The sequence below is a fragment of the Balaenoptera borealis genome (assembly GCF_965194805.1).
Source record: "Balaenoptera borealis genome assembly, contig: HAP1_SCAFFOLD_1414, whole genome shotgun sequence".
NCBI classification, from domain to species: domain Eukaryota; kingdom Metazoa; phylum Chordata; class Mammalia; order Artiodactyla; family Balaenopteridae; genus Balaenoptera; species Balaenoptera borealis.
Window position 1 is genome coordinate 21,910 of NW_028122809.1, and position 15,357 is coordinate 37,266.

The 15,357-nt window shown below is 33.6% G+C and overlaps 1 long non-coding RNA gene across 4 annotated transcripts in view; it reads right to left on the minus strand.

Moving 5' to 3' along the window:
- LOC309622021 overlaps positions 1 to 15,357 on the minus strand; it is a 40,650-nt gene that overhangs the window by 14,481 nt on the left and 10,812 nt on the right. The window lies entirely within an intron of this gene.

Genomic DNA, 15,357 nt, shown 5'->3' on the forward strand with positions numbered 1-15,357 from the left:
ACACAACCAGAGGGGAAAAAAATAAAATTCAATTCAATTAAAATTGAAAACATAGGTATTAATATATTTAAATCTAATAAGATCAGAGACCCAATTACAGGTAACATAGAATGAATTAAGATTATGTTTCTTTGGAACCACTCTTGATACCAAATTCTGTACTGGTCAGTGTTCAATCAGAGAAATAGAATCACTTGTGTTGCTACTTAAATGCATACATATTTGCAGGAATTTGTTTCAGAGATTTGACCTCACACAATTCTGTGAGCTGTTTCAACAGTGTGATACTTTCCTATTTTATATGTGCTTAAAGTTCACAAGGCAGGCAGTTAGGAATTAAAAATGAATGTAACGTGAGTGAAAGCCAGGATAAGCTGGAACCCACAAACGGAAGAAGAACCCATGAGAATAGACTGGAACCAAAGTCAGTTCACACGGCCTTCATCCTTGATGAAGAGAGTATCTTAGAGAAGAAGCTGATATCTTTTATCATATAGATAAATGCACATATGACCCAGAAGTAGAGAAACGAAAGGAGGATTCTGGGAAAAGTGGATTTAATTTCAGGCCAGGCAGCTGCCACAGGCCAATGAGGAAAGTCAACAAATAGTCTCTGTCCTGACCTCTTGAGTACAAAAACAAAACGGCTGCTGCTTCACTTCTGCCCTTCAAATCCTGTGGAGAAACACCTTTGGTGGCTCATCCATTTTTTTCTTTTAAACTGCTCTTCTTCTTCTTTTTTTTTTTTTTTCTAATTTGGCTGCACTGCACAGCATGAGGGATCTTAGTTCCCCAACCAAGGATCAAACCTGGGCCCACACAGTGAAAGGGCCGAGTCCTAACCACTGGTGGGAATTCTGGGAAACATAGGTCAGTCAAGCCAAGTTGACAATTTGCAAAGTTAACACAAACACATTACTATTTGTGTAGCAAAACATTAATATCGACAAGTGACATAAACAAAAACACTAAATAGGTTCACATTAAATACACGTCAGGTTTTGCCATCCAAAGATTTTTGCATTAATCTGACAAATACATTCAGTTTTAAAAGATTTTTGGATTTTGTAATTGTCAAGAGATTCAAGATTTACTTTATGTTTCCAGGTAGAACAAATTTAAAGTGATGGTTTTGGGCAAAAAAGAATGTGAATAAAAAATGATAATCAAGAAAACTGTTGTTCTGCAACAGCATCCAATAAAGCAGATACTTTCCTTGACTCTAAATAGTGACTTTCCAGACTTCCCTGGTGACACAGTGGTTAAGAATCTGCCTGTCAAAGCAGGGGACACGGGTTCGAGCCCTGGTCCACGAAGATCCCACATGCTGCGGACCAGCTAAGCCTGTATGCCACAACTACTAAGTCTGCACTCTTAGCCTGAAGCCACAACTACTGAGCCTGCGTGCCACAACTACTGAAGCCCACGTGCCTAGAGGCTGTGCTCCACAACAAGAGAAGCCAGCACAATAAGAAGCCTGCGCACCGCAAGGAAGAGTAGCCCCCACTCGCCGCAACTAGAGAAAGCCCGTGCGCAGCAAGGAAGACCCAACGCAGCCAAAAATAAATAAATAAATAAGTTTATTTTATAAATAAATAAATAAATCGTGACTTTCAAGTAACTCTTCTCAGTAGACATATAACATACATAAACGATAAACTAAATATCTTCAGGGCACAAGTATTCTTTCAACTATCATTTTTTGGACTAATCAGATTAAAAAATCTGGCAATGAGAATAACCTCTATCATGGAATCCAGATTCCCAAGCCTAAAAAATATATAAATGTTCAAAGGATTTTCCAAAATGGTATGAAAAATGAATATATGAATGCTGTGGCCATGAGAATATGCCTCTCAGATCTCTGACCACAGCAAACATCATTGAGCAACGTTCCAAACTATTGCATTCTGAAATCCATTACCATGTTTGTGCCTCAACTAGATTTCTGATGAGCTATTCCAAGCCAGTGCCTGAGCATGGTAGGAATATTATGGTAGGCCTGTCCGAGGAAATCCTGTGACCTCATAAATGACTTTGACTCCAAGATTCCATGACAATTCTTTAGCACTTGAGATCAGTCTAAGATGCTTGCACCCAAATTTTCTTCCATCTTTCACTCACTCCTGCATTTGAGATCAGACCTGCATCTCAGAATCATGGCTCTCCAAGCTCCTTCCTTTTTTTCTCACATTCATTTTTTCTAATAAAGTTTTGCACACTTAATCTTATCTTGGTGTCTGTTTCTTGAAGGAGCTAGTGTAACACAATGTTATGTTTTGGTCTATGTGTTTGTGTGTGCTTGTGTGTGTGCCACAAGAGCAAATACAAATAAAAATGAAATGCTTAATTCTCCTGTTATAAATAAGAGACTTCTCCCCTCCTTTTTCTGAGCTCATTTACTTTAGAAAATGTGTAAACTCTTCACTGTCTCTTTGAAATATATATAAATCTTGTAAAAGCTAATTAAGCTTATTGCCAGTTTTAAGATCCAGGAATGCCTTCTCAAGGACCTGGGAGCCATCTGTTTGAAGTGTAATCTTCAAGGAAGCTAGCCCCACTATCTCCAAGTTTCTGTGAGAAGGAAGGAGCCTAATTTGGGTAGATGCCTCTCTCCAAGTTGCAAAACTACTTAGGTATGACATTAGTGTCATAAAGATATGAGAAATTTATTTTTCCTTTAGATAAAACCAATTTCCTAACACAGATGGTCATTCCAATTACCAGATGAATTATGTGTGACCTATAGTGCTGTGAAATCCTTTTACTTGAGGACTATTTATTATTTATCTTGAGAACATATATGTGATGGTTGGCCATTTGGCTATATAAAAATTGTCTCTAAAATCTCTTAGTAGATTACCTGTGATGTACATCACATTCTGGTTTAATTCTTATTCAACAGTAAAATTGTTTTCTTTCTCTTCTACGTATATGGAAGAAGTTTTCTAGGTTGGGAAGAGATTTTTTAAAAATTATATGTCCCAACAATATGTATATGTATATATATATATATATACACACGTATACATGTATATATGTATGTGTGTGTGTGTGTATATATATATATATATATATCTGTATATACATATCTGTGTATATGTATATATATACATACATTTCCCCAACATGTATATGTACATGTGTATGTATATATTTATATACATATATGTTTCTATGTATACACATACTTTTGAAAACATTGTTTCAGAAATGTTTACATAGTATTAATTTCAATTGCTCTAAAAATATTCTATGGTAATATTTTCTTCAAAATATTAAGCAAATTCAGAGGTATTCAACAAGTCATTAGATATTTCTTGCCCTTGTAAGACACAAACTTGTGACAAAAATATTTAGAAAAATAAGAGCTGGGATATATTTTATAATGCAATATGAAACAAGTGTTACAGAAGTGTGTATCTATAGAATTTGGGAAAATTTCATAGAAGAAATCTTCTTGGCTTTATTGTCCAAACATTTACAGTACCACTATTCTTCATCTTCCCCATTATATCCAAAATATCTCTCTTCTTGTGGGGGTAATGGGACTTCTTGATTATGTCAGTAACTTCCTAGCTCCTCATACCTTACTGCTTCTACCTGCCTTCCTTTCCCCAAAGAATTACATAGAAGCCTACATGATCCCTTAAATATATAACTCAGATAACTTCATTCCTTTGATAAATCTGTGCATTTGTCCCCATTTCACTCATTGGTCTGTAGATTTGCACTCCTACCCCTCTGGCTTTTTCTTTTAGTACCCTGGTAAGCTAACTCAACCCCAGATTCACTGGCCTATATGCCTTTTCTTGCATTCCAGGCAAGCTCCCTCCTCACGGATACGGTCCCAGCTCTTCCTGTGGCTAACATCCTTATTTTCTTCTGTATTTTATTCAAATGTCTCATTTTCAGTGACCTGCGTTGAACATCCAGATTTATTAATTCCATCTGCTTCCCCCCTCCCTCAGCACTCCTTCTCCTACTTATACTTTTCCCTTATATATATATAAATCCATAGTGTGTTTTTTTTTTGGCTGCGTTGTGTGGCTTGTGGGTGATATTTTCTTTAAAAATCAACAGCTAATTCAGAGGTATTCAACAAGTCCCTGACCAGAGATTGAACCCAGGGCCCCATCAGTGAGAGTGCCAAGTACTAACCACTGGACTGCCAGGGAATTTCCATAGAATTTTTTTACCTTCTTAATAATTATGATTTACTTGTTTATCATACCTGTTGTTTATTCTCTGTTTACTCTAGCCTGAATATCAGCTGTTCAAATCCAGGTATCTTTGGCAATTTTGCTCACTGATGCATCTAAATCCTAACCACTTAGGATGGTTATGGTGCCTGATACATAGCTGGCACTCAGTAAGCATTTGTGTGATAAAGGAATGCATGCATGCATAGAAGAAGCCATGTAAGATGGCAAGTGAAGGCAAAATGGGTTTCAGTTGGCCAGTGTAGGATTTTATGTAAATTACTGTGTGCTGAAGGAAAGCAGCAAGTCTGAGAATTGATGGGTATGTTTGTGGACTTTGAATAATGCAGAGGAGAAGAACTGGGTTCAAGGAAATTGAAGAAATGTGTCTGGAAAAGTAAGCTGTTGCTATATACTTTTTCCTTACTTGTTCTTTGTACTTAGGTTTCCAGTCACTAGAAAACTACTCAGCATCTACAATAGTCAGTGGTATAATGAGCACTGTTTCAGAAGATAGTATATAAAACAGGCTGTAGGGGGAAAAGCCATTTGAAAACTGCTGCAGTTGTCCCTCAATAATCTTAAGAGGATAGGTTTGAATGAAATGCCTTAAAATTCAAATATCACTAGTCCTAACATTTTTGTGATAACTGCCAATTTCTGTATCACCAGTATGATTGATTCTCTTTGTCCAGCAGTACTGTATTTCTGTTATCTGAGTTTTTTTTAATAACCTTTTACAAAACTTTCATATAAGTTATATGCTTTACATACCCTCCACAGAATTTATGTTCTATAATCATAATCAGAGGAGAGAAACAGAACAGAATTTAGACAAGTTAAAGCCTAAAACTTGATTTAAAAAAATTTTGTATTAGTTAAGGCTTTGTAAATTATTTAAGCATAATATTTATAAAATTACTATTCAATTTTATTTTAAATGTCTATTTGTTTGAGTTAAATACACTGTGACAATATTTGGATAACTTTGAAGAGACATAAATATAGAACAGATATGCTGAGACTATCTGCTGTGTATACATCCTAAAATAGACATATTAGAGTCAAAGCTCAACTGCTCATATTAATAAAAGGAAAAATGTGTCTTCATCTGATAGGAGGTGATAAAAACTCATTTTTATACTTGAGCATGAGATGAGTATTTGAAGTCTAAAACATAATGTATTTATTTCATGAAGACCAAACTAATGAATTCCTGGAATTTCTTTACTGGTATTTGCTTATCTGTAAAAGCCATTTCAAGTGAATATTAGAGGGAATAATCTCTAAGATTGATGCAGAGCTCACACCCAAGAGAACTGAGCTAGCTGTCATCTCTCCTCAAATAGATATAGTTAAGTCCTTTGGTTTCAAGTATCTTCCACTTAGATTGTAAGATGAATGAAATGATTAAGCAAACTAATAAAGAAAGTACTTAAACTCAGTAAATTTGAAGGACAAATTATTTGGAAAATAGAATGTGCTAATAATAATTTTCCTGTAGAAAACTTGGAAAAAATAATTGCTCAGAAATAAGACACTATGTTGTGCTTCAGTAATCTAATTTACAATGAGCATTTAAATGCTGAAATCTCTTTAAGCACATAATTTAAGGCCAAGGTCAATCGAAAAAGGATCCAATAATGGATATTTTTTTCTAGAATTGATGGATTAACTTAAGAAACTCAAACTCATAATTCAGAAACCATATAATATTTGGAATAAAAATATTGATGTTAACTTCTTAAAATAATTTTTAGTTTAAAAATGTATTTTGTGCTACTTGAGCTATAATTATCAATTTGCATTTGAAATTACTCGTTCCATAAACACTGACTGATAACCTCAAATTTTATCCATGATATTACTTAATGAATTCCTGAATATTTAATGTTAAAATATACCTACATACCAATATTTCAACAAATTTAACACCACTGAGTCTGATAATGAAAATAGGTTTTTTACATGTGCTGCCAGATTGATAGTAATTTTTAAATACCTTAACTTGTAAGATGCATTGCTATTTTAAGTAAAATAAATGTGAAAAAAATGGATACCTCTAAAGATGATAAACTGGAGAAATACATAGACAAAAGTAAATATGGGAAACAACCTTCTGAAGACAAGATCTATATTTTAAAATAATTAATATCACAAAATTTATAAAATGTTGGAAAGAGAAAATGATGAAAATCATTACAAGGAACACTTTGGTAAAATTATTTTGTGCTTTTTCATTACATGTACTTAGTACTGCTTTTATGCTTTTAACTATTAAATTATTTGATTTTTTCATATTATTGACTAAGTTACTATTTTATATAGTTCTCAGCATCTCAAACATGTGGCATTTCTAGGAAGGACTATACCATATTACTAGTGGTAAGTTTGAGCATTTTTAATAATTGGTGAAGCTATTTCTCAGTATAAATTTCTTTAAAATCCTTGAGAAATGAAAGCTGAGTGTCTGTTTTAACATTACTGTCCAACAGTCTGCATTAACATTATTTTGCTCTTCCAGGAAACTCTTACCCAAGAAGGTTAATTTACAGATAAGTTTGTTCTAAGTACTTCATGAAAATCCAGACACCCAAAGCATAGAATATTTCACTAGCTCTCCTGAAGTACAAGTCTCTTCTCACAGCCATCGACTTCTCAGATGGGCTCATCAAGGCTCACTTCGACAATCCCAACTGAGTCCCTTACTAATAAATTATTATTTTACAAATTTGACCCAATTTCAAGTATACCCTCTCACTGAAAGGACCCCCTTTAATTGGATCCCCCAAATCTTATAAATATCCTGTCCTGACCTTTCTGTTCCAAGTACTCCTAAAACTGTCAAGATAGTTCACTGCCTTTCTGCAGTAAGCAATAAATCTATATTCAGTCAGTGGGTTATTTTGGTAGTCTTTCTGGAGAGGTGACAGGAGACACCCCTTCTACTTAAAGAATGCCTACGATTATTATTGACTTATTTACTGTCAGATTTCTATAAAACAAAAGAGCATTAGCATCACTGTTTTGTTATACTCAGCAGCTTGCCATATGGTAAGCATACATTAGAAGACAATTAAGGGTGAAAAGGACTGCTTTTCTCACATGACACAATTACATAGTGTGAAAACATTCAGGAGGTGTTTATGAACTCAGTGGATGCTGAAACATAAGGTATTTCTTCACGAGACATAAGGAATTTTGCAAGAAAAATATAACCAGTATTTTAGTTCTTTTTTAGAGATCTAATTAGTATGTCTTTTAAAGAAAAACTGTCTAAAATTTAAATTATTTTTAAGGGAATTTTAGTCACTTGAAATCTTCAGTTTATAAATCAGGAAAAAATCTTTTAACTCTTGATACTCCTACGTAAGATCATGCAGCTTTAAGTTAGGTTAACAGTAGATTGCTGTTTATATTAAAATCTAACCCTTGAGTTAGTTAAACATGCAGTTCCATGAGTCTGTTATAATGCCTGGAAGATTTGAGTCTTTATTCATAAATATGTGAAAAATACTTTTGTATAGAAAAGAACTGCACAAAAATAGACATTAAGATTCAAGTAAAGAAAGCATAGGGATTGAAGACAAATCAGAGCATAATTTTTGAAAATTGAAATATAACATACACTAGAAAAAAGTGCACAAATCATCAATCAGTATTCAGTTCAGTGAAACTCTACAAAGGCAAGTATGCAGTCAACACTGGATGAAGAAACAGAATAATATCCATATCTTGGAATTTCCCTGCATGTTCCTTCTCTATCACTATCTCCCCTCAAAGATGATGTTTTCATGGAGGAGTTTTGGCGTTTTCATAGGTGTATACCTATGTCAAAATTATACTTTAAATATGTGAAATTTATTTTGTTAATTACACCTCAATAAATTATTTATAAAAAGTAAGTATACAAAATGATTTCCAATAACAGTAAGTACAGTAAGTACTGTAAAGTAGTCAAATGGAAGGAGGAGGATGAATTTAAAAACATCTCCTTTGAAATCACATCTTTTCATGATAGACCTGAATGATAAGAATGAGTCAAGCATGAAAAGACTATGGCAAAAATAAACAAACAAAACATTCCACATAGAACAGTGACTACACTTAAAAATATGGATGGGGCCTCACAAACATAATCTTGAGTTAAAAGGCCAGGTACAAAAGAGTATTTATTAATAATTATTTATTTATAATGTACAAAAAGTGTTGTAATTAATCTCTACTCTTAGAATTCAGAAGTGATTATCCCTGGAGAGTTATTGGATAGGTATGTTGACTTAAAGAAAGACACACAGCATAAGAGTTTAAATTCTATTCAGGGTGTAACTGAGGACTATAGCCCAGGAGAAAGCCACTAAATTGGCTCTGATGTGTTTGTGAAAATTCTGTGAGTCACACAGTTATATGAACACTATGTATTCACACATATGCTGTGGTATGCAGACTTGAAATTTAATTTAAACTAAAAAATTATATTAAACATATGAAATAGATATATTATATCCCAGCTAGATACTTACCCAAGAGTTAACTTTTGTTAAAAAATGATGCCACTCTTCTGATCCAGAACTATAAATGGCACACTTTAAATATATAAAATATATCAACCTATCTAAATTTCATATCATCTGTTATAATAATTAAAGCCCTTCTTTATTATCCCCAGGATTAAATTTCTATTTATATTGCTTTGCATCTTTCTAATATGTACTTAAACATGAATCAAACAACATTTTAAAGCTATATTTGAAGATTTTAATGCTTTTTCCCACTTTTTTAAACATAGCATGCAAAGAAGACATTGAAATTCACTCTCAGTTTAAATCTAAAGCACTATGAAACTTTATTCCTAAAAACAAAACAACACACAATACCAAAATGTGAAGTATCTACACTGAGAATACTGTCTACAATCCAGCAAGTATACCTTAAAACAACAGAGTGGAGACGCTAGAAATTATTGAGATGAGACCAAGGTGAGAAAGAAGGGACTAATATATGGTGCATTTATAGTGAGATTCACGGTACCCAATAATTAAAATTTAATTGTGGACTAGTTATTCTCATTTCAGGTTTAGAAAGTATAAGCTGAGTTTAAGTAACTTGTTCAAGACTACATGACTGCGTGGTAAAATCATGTCTTTCTAACATATGTTTCCCTAAGACTAAAGATGAAGCATTTAAAAAACAATAATATAAAAAAGTTTGAATACAGCAGAAATACAGCAGATACTATCTTCCTTATAATTTCCTTTAATTAACCAATAATTTATCTTGAAAATCTACAGAGAGCTAAAAATAAGTTTAAAACATTATAAATATACTTTTATTATGTTGGAAGAAAAATGGTTAAGCAGCAGGTCAGGAATCTCCTCTATCCCTTTGCTGGGGGGAAAAGCTCTATCAAACCTTGTAAACATGCTGATGACAGATCTGCAGACAAACTGTTTAATGGTTTTGCCAATAGGAGAGTTGTTATCTGTGGAATCGTTTTAGCAGGGTTTACCTAGTTTGTCTAGTGTGCCTGAAGTAAATACACTTGGAATCCATGAATTTGTGTGGCATGGATCCCTGGAAAAATCACATTAGCTATTTAAATATTTAAGTATAAAATGGAGATGACTGAGGGGCTCCCTTCTCTATTATGAATGTGGCTCCATATATTTCTTAGATACTTCTATATTAATCTGGTCAAAGTGTGTCTGATATGGAAAGAAAAGACCTGGAGTGCTACAGTACCTGACCTGGACTTCTCTCTATTTGCCTGTGCCTTGTGATTACTAGGATCCTTGAATTCTTAAATATAGCTTGATAGTAAGTATATTAATTTCCTAGGGCTGCCGAAGTACCACAAATTGAATGGCTTAAAACAACAGAAACATATTCCAAAGGTAGATGTCTAAAATCAAGGTGTTGGTAGAGACATAAGGGAATCATTCCTTGCCTCATCCTAGCTTCCTATGGTTTGTGGGCAGTTCTTGGCATTCATTAGCTTGTAGCTTTATTGTCTTCCCTTATTACTACATGGCGTTTTCTGTGTGTGTCTTCACATGCCATCTTTTATAAGAACACTCATTATGTTTGATTAAGGGCCTCCCTACTCTGGTATAACCAAATCTCAATTAATTACATTTGCAATGACACTGTCTCTACATTTTGAGGTACTAGAGGTTAGGATTTCAACATATTTTTTTTTGGGGGGGGGGACACAATTCAACTCATAACATCAGGTAAAGTCTCTGATATTGTGTGAGTATGACTGACAATCAGATCCCTTTTGTTATCTGATTATAGACCAATGGGGTGAAGATAATCTGGTACAACCTTAATTTAATTTCTAAACTGCTAAGAGGAAATACTAAATGTCTTTCAACAAAATATATATAAATAATTAGTATGAGATACATGGTATCTTATTAATTTAAACAAGTATATTCCAACTACTTTTCTAACCTCTTGAGGCAGAGGTCAAAATAATAAAGTACCTAGTACTAGGTAACAATTTAGACTACATGAACTATAAATATGATCAATTTGGGGAACAAATCCTTATGTTTTATCTTAATTTGGGTTCTTCCATAAATAGATACTAACACAGGAATTTAGATACAAGAAATCTCTTTGTGAGTTGAACCCTGGAACTACTTGAGAAAGAAGGGAAGTGAGAAATGAATGGAGTCAAGTCAATAGAAGATGAGTTAATGAGCAAGTTACCCCTGTTGGCAATTGGGATTAATATCACCAGAAGCCGCTAAAACACTGTGCAAAACATGCCACAGAATTTGACTACTGAGGGGCAGGGAATTGAAGAACTTATATATAACCCCTTGCCCTGCAAATAAAAGTTGGAGAAATTACCTACAACCCCTGGGACTCCAGGAGCTCCAGTGAATTACCTTGCATGCACTTTAAGCTTGCCTTGTGTGACTGCCTAGCATCTTCCCATGGCCAGAGATATCTCCAGAGCAGAGATGCTGGAAGTTGTTGGTATGTCTAAGTCCTCTATGAAAACTACCTGAGGTGTAGGCCAAAGAGATAGAGTGTGAAATTGACAGACTGTGCTACATACATTACCCCTTTTTTGTGAACAGTATCCCTGACATTCTTCATGGAACTCTGGCTTTGTATTTAAGACCTAGGGTGAACTCAATTAAGATCTAGAGTGTTCCTTCACAGAAGCAGTATAAACCTAAAATTGTTCTCCTCTTTTGGGTATGCTCCATGGTGTTTCATGATCTTTTCAGACTCCACATTTTACCCCATGAATTATAATCTACAACATTTCTTGTGAAATATAGATAAAAATCAACCACATTAAAAAAAGTGGACCTTGGCAATAAGTGAAGGTGAATGGAACTGGTCGTGTCAGGATAAAGTAAATAATCCAAGTAAATAATCAAGTAAATACTCCAAACTAGTCCAAGTAAATAAGATAGTCGCAAGTTGGGTGTAGTGAACTAGGAGGTCAAGTGGCTTAGGCCACTTAATATCTGACAACAGAGCAAGAACAAGTGTAGAGATAGATTACATAAACTGTGTCAAATAAATAGAAGATAGCTCACAAGGGGAAAATGGAGAGCTAAGAAAGAAACTAAGACATGAGGCTATTTTCAGGAAACTATGGCATAATGGTCTACTACAGGGGTACTTGGCAATTGTTACTCTGACATCTAATAAGAGCTCTTCTGTTAATATTCCTGGCTCTACATGTCTAATATCCGTGGGTATAAATGGTGTTCATTTAACTCAGATGATGTACATATTGCCCATATTCTTTAAAAGATATACATCCCCCTATAGTGCCTTACAAACAACCTGGAATTTAATGGCAAGGGTCTTAGGCCTTCTCATGGCTGACATATTAATACTTATCAAGTGATTGAGTAGGACTCCTAGTGGTAGAATCTCTGCCTCAAGCACAAGGAGCAGTATTTGCAGCATGAAGTCTCTGGTATATGCACTGGAGTGATGCTTGTGAAAGTCACTGGGGGAGTGTATATGAAAAAGCAGTTTAGCAGATGTAAAAAATAAATCTAACTTTCACACTGTTAAAGATATGATCCAACCACTTTTGATCAAAGTCTCTTTTGAGTCCTATAAATAGATTATGAGAGAAAACTTACATGAATAAGCCTTTAAAGAGAAGCTTTGACATGTCAGAAGAATCACCAGATCTAATGTTCACCTACCTAGTAACCTATATGTGTTCTGAGAGCCTGCTAATGTGTCAGAACTAGCTTAGTCTCCAATATATTAATAAAGTAGGGAGAGGGAGGCTGGTATATGGTATATCATCTTCCACTGCCATATAATCTGTTCACCATGACTATAAAATGTGGATGATAGCAGGGTTCCTGATGGGCATTGAAGTATACGTAATGATGAAAGAAAAGACAGTTTAACAACGATTTCAATGAGAAAATGTTATTTGAGTATGACTTTATTAATGATATCAAGAAATCACAGAATTTTTAGGGCATGGTTAACTATCTTCTAAGTTGGATGTGCATGTCATTAAAAATTGAAACTCAATTTACTCTTTTATTTTTTTTCTCTGTGTATTTATTATTTTGTGGAATTGACTTGTTGAGACCTCTGCTAATGAGTAAGTATATTCAACAATCTGTTTCTGTGAAGCAACCTGAAAATAAGTCATAGGAACCATGAGTTCTAGGAGAACTATGTCCCTATAATTTATGGCAAGGAATAGCTCCATTTCACCCTAGATTTCATTTGGAGATGTATCTAGTTAAAGCAATAATTATCCTTCTTACTTAACTTCAAAGCTGTTGATACTTCTGCACATACGAATGGCTTTCCCATGTGGGAAATTTCAGAGTCTGCCATGGGTCTTGTTTGCACTATTTGTTGACCTTTTCCAAAATGATCAGTTTCTGCTTTGGCTTTTTTTCCCTTTTCAGAATTTTCCTTTTTTTTCTCATTTTTAAAGCAAAATATTGTTTAAATCTAGCAGCCCTATGTCTGATGCTTTGTGTTAATACAGTTCCCCACATATCAATGTTTTCCACATATCAATATTTATGTCAAATTATTTTCTATATGCCCTTTAAGCAAAACCTAGTGCATGTAGTGCTCAGATTTTCTTCACTACTCTTATTTTTCATGGCAGTTTGACATTCATTTTTCATTCTATCAGACTGGGCTACTGCACAGAGGGATTTTAAGGAACATGGCCTAGATATCATTCATAAGGAAGAGGCTATCATACCACTGAAAACACACATAGTTGATGTCACAAGAGATATTATAGTTTCTACTGAAATTTACCTCTTCATTGATATGAACTTTACTTAATGGGGAAATTACTTACTTTTTCTTTTCCCCACTGCTACATTTATCGCTTCCTAGCATAGAGGAGTGTTGTGAAGCAATATGTTTAAAAATACAGTTTCATCATATTACTACACAGACTATGCTAGTAAACATTTCCCAACCTAACACAGTGTCTTATTTCCATTAAAAATATGTTAGCCTTTATTCTCAACAAACCCAGTGCTAAGTAGTTTATGTATTTTTTGTCTTTGACTCTTCACCACAAATCCCAAAAGTACGTATTGCTGTTTTTCCCATATTATAAATAAAAATCCTGAGGCTTAGAGAGATTAAATAATTTGTCCAAAATCACAGAGCTAGGGAATTTGGGACAAATATTTAAAACTAAGTCACCAGACCTCAGACACCTTGTTCTTAATCATTGTATTACGCTGAGTTCAGAAATTATAACACTATTTTTATTCGATTCTGTCAACTGCTAATAATGAGTACCTAGTAAATATGTGGGTTCACTTCTTTTTAGGTAAAATAAAAGTTTAATTAAACATTTGTATTATCCTCTGTAAATCTCACTACCCTCTCATAGATATAATCCTATCTTTCATTTGCTTTAATGTCTTGTGGAAGACTCCTTTGTCTTTGAAATTCCATTTTTTTTAAAAAAGAAATTTCTACCTGATATTAGTCTTCCTAAGTTTATACTACACAGCGATTTTTTAACAATTAGTATATTATTATTTTTAATTTCATTTAGTTTTCCAGTAATTTCATATATTTTTTCTTATCAGTTTTATTGAGCTATAATTAGCATAAAATAAAATGCACAACAGTAAACTATGCAATGTGTGTGTATACATATATATAAGTATTTCTAGTTGAGTAATTGAACAATTCTATTACTGGCACAAGATGACTAAGTGTTCAATTTAACTTTAGACAATGAAACTACTAAAAATGTTTCCTGGCATATTACTTTTTTAATGGCCTTGCAGCCACACCTGATGCTGTTTTTGTGATAGTATTTCCTTAATGACATTACAAAATCAGATTCATATTTTTCATAGGACTTACAACATTGCATCTTTATTGGACTTGTGTAAATTTAGCATTTTCCATGGTTTTAAATTTGAATGAACGTGCTGTTTTGAAGAGAGAAATTTCTTATATATTTTCAAATAAAAGCAGTAAATGTCTTAGTAGTTAGAGAGGTTGGTACTTACTTAAGCTATATTCTAGGTCAAATACGTAGCAAGCAATAAAAGGATTTAAAAACAAGGTACACGAGAAAAAAATATAAGATGATGTAGAATAGATGGACAATCTTAGATATCATGGTACAGTTCTTAAAGATTGAGAACCAAAATCTTCAACCAAAGATTATAGAAAAGAAAAAATCATGAAGATTAATGAAGGTTTCAAAGTAGTACATAAGGGGGGAAAATGCAAAATTTGGAGAAAGATGGGAGGGAATAGTTAAGCATGCAAATTAATTATATAGACTTATCTAGTCAATATTAATACTATTAATAAAACATGCATTTATGACCTAAGGTTGCAGTTCAATGGAGGGAAAATTATGTATACCAGTAATTTTCCTATAGCCTAACATGAAGCAAATTTTCTAAAATGTAGAAGCTAATATTTCTCCTTTTATTCCTAAGAAGTTTATTATCAAGGATCTCAGAACCTCAGAATGCCTTAAACAATAAGAATAGCTCAGATGATTAAATGTAGCTTTGGATTTTGGATGACTGTACTCCATTTTAATTAGAACCAAGAAATTACAGTAAAGTTTATATTCCTATGGATGATAATAGAAAAAACCCTAACTAAATTCATCTAATATGATCATTGTCTA